The 6,000-nt window shown below is 48.6% G+C and overlaps 1 protein-coding gene across 5 annotated transcripts in view; it reads right to left on the reverse strand.

Moving 5' to 3' along the window:
- Nucleotides 1-4,317, reverse strand: part of AP1B1 (adaptor related protein complex 1 subunit beta 1) — a 59,510-nt gene extending 55,193 nt beyond the window's left edge. For 4 of the 5 annotated variants that reach the window (XM_023190683.1, XM_023190682.1, XM_023190680.1 and 1 more), the window contains exon 1: nt 4,144-4,317. The gene's annotated coding sequence lies outside the window, so the exon portion shown is untranslated. The remainder of the gene's footprint in view (nt 1-4,143) is intronic. The other variant, XM_023190684.3, reaches the window with a different exon arrangement.
- Between the last annotated feature and the right edge of the window lie 1,683 nt (nt 4,318-6,000).

Here is a 6,000-nt window from a genome sequence, read left to right on the forward strand (position 1 = left end):
CCTGAAACACTCTGGCAGCTGTCTGGTGGTAGCAGCTGTAGTTTGAAAGTAGTCTCAGCACTGACCAGATTTCTCCCTGTCTCTATGAGGTGACATGAGGATGGACAAGAGATAATCTAGAAAGTGCTTTGAACCCCTTAGGAGTTAAGGAATCCTAACAATTCAATACAATATTCATTCATTCACTCATTGAACATCTGCTGAGCACCAACTATGTACCAGACGTCTCACTGGGTGCTGGAGACACAGTTAAGGCAGGTCTTCATCAAGGATTAAGAGCTATTTACTGGCAGGGCGCGGTGGCTCACACCTGTAATCCCAGCACTTTGGGAGGCCAAGGCAGGCGGGTCACTTGAGGTCAGGAGTTCGAGCCCAGCCTAGCCAACATGGTGAAACCGTGCCTCCACTAAAAATACAAAAATTAGCCAAACATGGTGGCAGGCGCCTGTAATCCTAGCTACTCTGGAGACTAAGGCAAGAGAATCTTTTGAACCCAGGAGGTGGAGGTTGCAGTGAGCTGAGATCGCGCCATTGCACTCCAGCATGGAGGAAAAAGCGAGACTCTGTCTCAAAAAAAAAGAAAGAAAAAAAAAGAGCTATTTACTTGGAAGAGAGCCAAGTAAACAATCACAACCCACTGTGACCCTTGCCACAGGACATCAAGGAGAGGCATCTAGCTCAGACTTAGGGGCGATGATCAGATGGGAAGAACCAAGTAGCACTGCAGCTAGGCAGGTAAGGTTGGGGGAGCAGGAAATGGTGTTCAGGCAGAGGGAATAGCGCAAAGCAAAGACAGAGAGTTGGAAGGCCAGGTGTGGTGGCTCACGCCTATAATCCCAGCACTTTGGGAGGCCCAGGCGGAAGGACTGTTTGAGGCCAGGGGTTTGAGACCAGCCTAAGCAACATTGCAAGACTCTGTCTCTACAAAAAATAAAAACAATTTGCCAGGCACAGTGGCACTCACCTGTAGTCCCAGCTACTTGGGAGGCTGAGGCGGGAGGATCGTTCAAGCCCACAAGTTGGAGCCTGCAGTGAGCTATGATAGCTCCACTGTACTACAGTCTGGGTAACAAACCAAGATCCTGCCTCAAAAACAGAAAAAAAGAGTTGGGGCTTGCAGAAGTAGCAAGCAGCTGAGGTTGACGGGAGCTTGGGAAAAGGTGAGTACGGAGTAGGAGAGATGATGAAAGAGAGCTAGGCAAGGGTCAGAGTCCAAAGGGCCTTAAATGTCACTTAAGGAATGTGATTTTAGCCTGAGGGCCACTAGGAGCCACTGATGAATTTTCAAGCAGAATTTTCTTTAAGGATTCCCCAACTGCTTTGCTGACATTTTTTCTCAGGAGTATTTGTTCCTCTCTATGTGAAGAGATAACAGAAAAATCACTTCTGGGCTGTGATAATATCAACAATCTCTTTTAGGCAAAAGACCTGTCGAGAAAAAGAAATGTCTGCAAGGCACAAATGTCCCCCCAACTTTCAGAAACACAGCAAAGTGTAAAACCCAAGCCATGTTTGCTTATTGTCAGCACGTCAGGCTTTGGTGCCAGACATGGGAAGTTCCTGGGAAGTGGGCAGTTAAGAAACGCAAGAGTTTCAGAGAATAACCAGAAAAAGATGCAAGTCCGAGCTCAAAGTCAGAAGGACCAACAAATTGAACTTGTTCTGAACTACTTTTAGGAAGTGAAACAAGAAGGGTGGAAGAAGTCCTGAGTACATTAAGGTCTCTGTTTGCAGAAGGAAGTAACGCTCCAGAAGCCAAGGTTGGCAGACTTCCTCAGACACAGGCCCCCCAGCAGGCATCAGTCAGCCTCGAGTCAAAGCACCCAAAAATCACAGGCCCTGCACAAATTCTCCCATCTAACCCTCACACAAAGCAGGGGTAGGGGAGTCAGAGAGGGTGGCCAGTATGATTTTAGAGCTGAGGTAAAGGAGGGCCAGCCTATGTAAACCATCCAGGTCAGGTCACACTGCCAGGAAGCTGCTGAACTGCTGAGCTGGGGTTGAACCCAGGGCTGACTGACTGGCAGTCGAGTGATCTTTCCTGCATACCTCTGGGCTCTTGAAGCAGCTCAGGGGGAAGCCTCCACTGACCCACACTCAACAGATGATCTCCACACAACCTCTGAGGGATCTGACTCTTTGAGAACTACTGAAGCTGCTCCTCATGACAGTTTCTAAGAGGTCGGAGGACACTGGTGGGCTCAACTCCGAACAGAAAACCACATGCTCTGAGCTCTGCTCATGTTCCCACCCTCTGTGACAAGTTGCTTCATCTCAAATCCTCCCTTGGAAGGATGGGAGTAAGGTGACAATATTAAGTTTCTGTGAATTCAACGGAACTAGGACAACAGATCATAGAGCTAAAAAAAAAAAAAAGGTATTACACTAATATTTATATACAGCTTTCTTCAGAAGCATGTGGAAGCCCTCACAGGTTCATTCACAGGTTCATACCCCTAGGAATAGACAGGAAGGCAGCAGGTCTTTCTCATGTTGATGTCAGGGAAACTGAGGCAGAATTGAAGCAAGTGAATATCCGCAATGGAATGAGGCTCAGATTCATACAGCCTAGTCCTGCAGTCACCAAACCATCACACCACCTCCCAAGTAAGATGTGCTCAGCTCTGGCGAGAAGCCATGGGGCCTGCACATTTCTCAGAAAGGCAAAGATTCTTCCTCTGGGTACCTTCTTCCAGAACTAGGACCAAAAGATCCCCTAGAGGTCATGTGGTTCCTCTCTTTTTAGACCAAAAGGAATGCAGCTTAACCACTCTGAAGAGAAGTTCTGGATAGTCTTCAAATAGCTTTCACGGATAGCCTGTTTTGTGTCTCACTGTTCCCCAAAGTCAGGAAAATCTTAGACTCTTGCCCTGAGAGGTATCACTAATAGCAACAGCCTGCAGGATTATTTTATCCTAAAGAAAGTGAATCAAATGACCCTTATGAAGATCAGACAAAAAACAATAAGGCTACGTCTTGACATAAATTCAAATAAATACAACGGCAGCTAAAAGTCTTTTGTTTTTTTTTTTTTTTGAGATGGAGTCTCACTCTGTGGCCCAGGCTAGAGTGCAGTGGCACGATCTTGGCTCACTACAACCTCTGCCTCCCCGGTTTAAGCGATTCTCTTGCCTCAACCTTCCAAGCAGCTGGGATTACAGGCGTGCGCCACCACACCCAGCTAATTTTTGTATTTTTAGTTGAGACGGTTTCACCATGTTGGTCAGGCTGGTCTTGAACTCCTGACCTCGTGATCCACCTGCCTCGGCCTCCCAAAGTGCTGGGATTACAGGCATGAGCCACTGCGCCCGGCTAAAAGTCTTAAATATCCCCTACACCCCAACCTTACTCCAGTCTTTCCTTTGTCTCTGTACTTTGCAGGTCCCTGAGAGCCTGGGCAGGAAACCTGGCCTTGCCTCTACCACCCGAATGACCTTACATGTGTGATTTAACCTCTCTGTGCCTCAATGTCCTCATCGATAAAACAGGGATTTTTAATCCCCACAAAGGTTGCTGTGAAGTTTAAACGTGTCATTGTAAGGAAAGTGCTTAGCACAGTGCCGGGTACACAGAAGGGGCTCAATAGCCACTAGCAAGCATCTCCTTCGTTATTTTGTAGCATTATCACCGGTGTCCCCATTCAGTCAACATGTTGTCTTAGAGGATCCAACAGACAAGACCAAGCCCGTGCCTAGCCGCGGGCGGGCGGCACGGGACCCGTTTTCTAATTTTTCTTTCTTTCTTTCCTTTTTTTCAACCTTGGCAAAGAGATAACGCCCGGAACAACTAGGAGGCATTAGGATGGCCATGGGGGTGAGCCTGAAAGAGGAAACTAGAGCCCGAAGAGTTTTCCCTCCGGCCAGAGAGGAATTCCTCGGGGCCTAAGTCTAAGAGTCTCTCTGGGCGGGAGCCCCAGGAGGGGCTGCGGATCTGGGGCGGCGGAGGAACAGGCCGGCGGCCAAGTGGGAGCGAATGAATGAACGAACCCTCAGCCCTTCCTCCTCCCCTGGCCGGGGACGCCGCTCGCGCCTCTGCCCGGCCGCGTCCTCTTCATGACCTCTGACCCCGCAAACCCCTCACCTGGGTCCCCTGACTCCCCGCCCCACTTCTTCTCCTGGCTCGCCCGGGTCCCCGCTTCCTCACCCGCAGGTCCCAACAGCTCCTGGCGCCACGGCTCGGTTCGGCTTGGCACCAAAATGTCCGCAGCTTCCACCTCTCGCTCTCCTGGCGCGTCCCGGCTGCCGGCGGCTCGGAGCCCCGCGGCTGTCACCTGCCGGGCGGAAGTGAGCTGCCTGCGCGCGGGTACTTCCGGTGGACGCAAGGCCTGAAGGCGGGGTCAAGGGTACAACCCTGGCGGGGGTGGTGGCCGTGGGGCGGGGCAAGAAAAGGGGCAGAGCCCAACAGTATTAACCCCCCGGCAGCCGCGGCGCTGCTATGCTGCAGTCTCCCGCAGAGCCCTTGGGAAACCAGCCTGCTAGTTAATTCAGCGTGAGGGGGCCGGGCAAGATCGTAGGGACTTCTGATGTGTAAAGACGGCAAATCTGAGGTTCTAAGAGGGGCAGGGTTTTGCTCAAGGTCACTTTTTTTTTTTTTTTTTTGGTTTGAAACAGGGTCTTGCTCTGTTGCCCAAGCTAGAGTGCAGTGACTTGAAGATCTGGGCTCACTGCAACCTCCGCCTCCCGGGCTCAGGTGATCCTCTCACCTCAGCCTCCCAAGCAGCTGGGAGCACAGGCGCGCAGCAGTACGCCCGGCTAATTATTTATTATTTACTTATTTATTTATTTTTTGTAGAGAGAGGCTGTCTCACTATATTGCTCAGGCTGGTCTCGAAATCATGCACCCAAGAGATCCTCCCGCCTCGGCCTCCCAAAGTGCTGGGATTACAGGCATGAGCCACTGCACCCGGCCACTTTTTTTTTTTTTTTTCGGAGAGGGGTCTCTGTCTCTGCAGCTCTAGTTTGAACCCTTCCATTCTTAAGATGAGTGACCTTGAGCCAGACACAGTGGCTCATACCTGTAGTCCCAGCTATTCGGGACGCTGAGGCAAGAGAATGGCTTGAGCACAGGAGGTTGAGGTTACAGTGAACTATAATTGCAGCACTGCACTCCAGCCTGGGCAACAGATCCAGACCCGGTCTCAAAAAAAGAAAAAAAAAAAATCTGCAATCTCACTGACCTAAGACAATCAACTTTTAATATTTCTGTGAATATTCTTCCAGACTTGACAGATCATTTTTTTTGTTTGTTTGTTTGTTTTGAGACAGGGTCTCCCTCTGTTGCCTGGACTTGAGTGCAGTGTCGTGATCTTGGTTCACTGCAACCTCTGCCTCCCAGGTTCAAGAAATTCTCCTGCCTGGGCCTCCCTAGTTGGGATTACAAGCATGCGCCACCATGCCCGGCTAATTTTTGTATTTTTAGTAGGAGGGGTGGTTCACCATGTTGGCCAGGCTGGTCTTGAACTCCTGACCTCAAGTGATCTGCCCACCTTGGCTTCCCAAAGTGCTGGGATTATAGGCGTGAGCCTCTGTGCCCAGCCTCAATTGATATTTTTTAACTCACCAAAATATTGGTAAAAGTTTCCCAAAATAGTAAATACATTTCTACTTGGCACTTTCCAATATCTGCATTGTATTCCATTACAGGGATGGTACTGCTAATCTCAAAAACAGTCCCCTAAGGTTATCAATCTTTTTAAATATTATCAAAAACTTGTTAATAAACTTGCACAGCTAAGTCTGTATGTCCTATCTAATATAGATTTATATTTAACATAATTTTATATGCTTAATCAGCCTCAAAGCCTTTAAAAGTTATTTTGAAATAATTATAGACTTATAGGAAATTGCAAAATTAGTACCAAAATTGAGTCCCATGTACCCTTCACCCAGCTTCCCACAATGGTGACATTTTATATATCTGTAGTATAATAGCAAAACCAGGAAATTGGCATTGGTAAAATACCGTTATCTAAATTACAAACCTTATTCCATTTTTATTTTT

The sequence above is a fragment of the Piliocolobus tephrosceles genome, chromosome 19 (genome assembly GCF_002776525.5).
Source record: "Piliocolobus tephrosceles isolate RC106 chromosome 19, ASM277652v3, whole genome shotgun sequence".
Lineage (NCBI taxonomy): Eukaryota > Metazoa > Chordata > Mammalia > Primates > Cercopithecidae > Piliocolobus > Piliocolobus tephrosceles.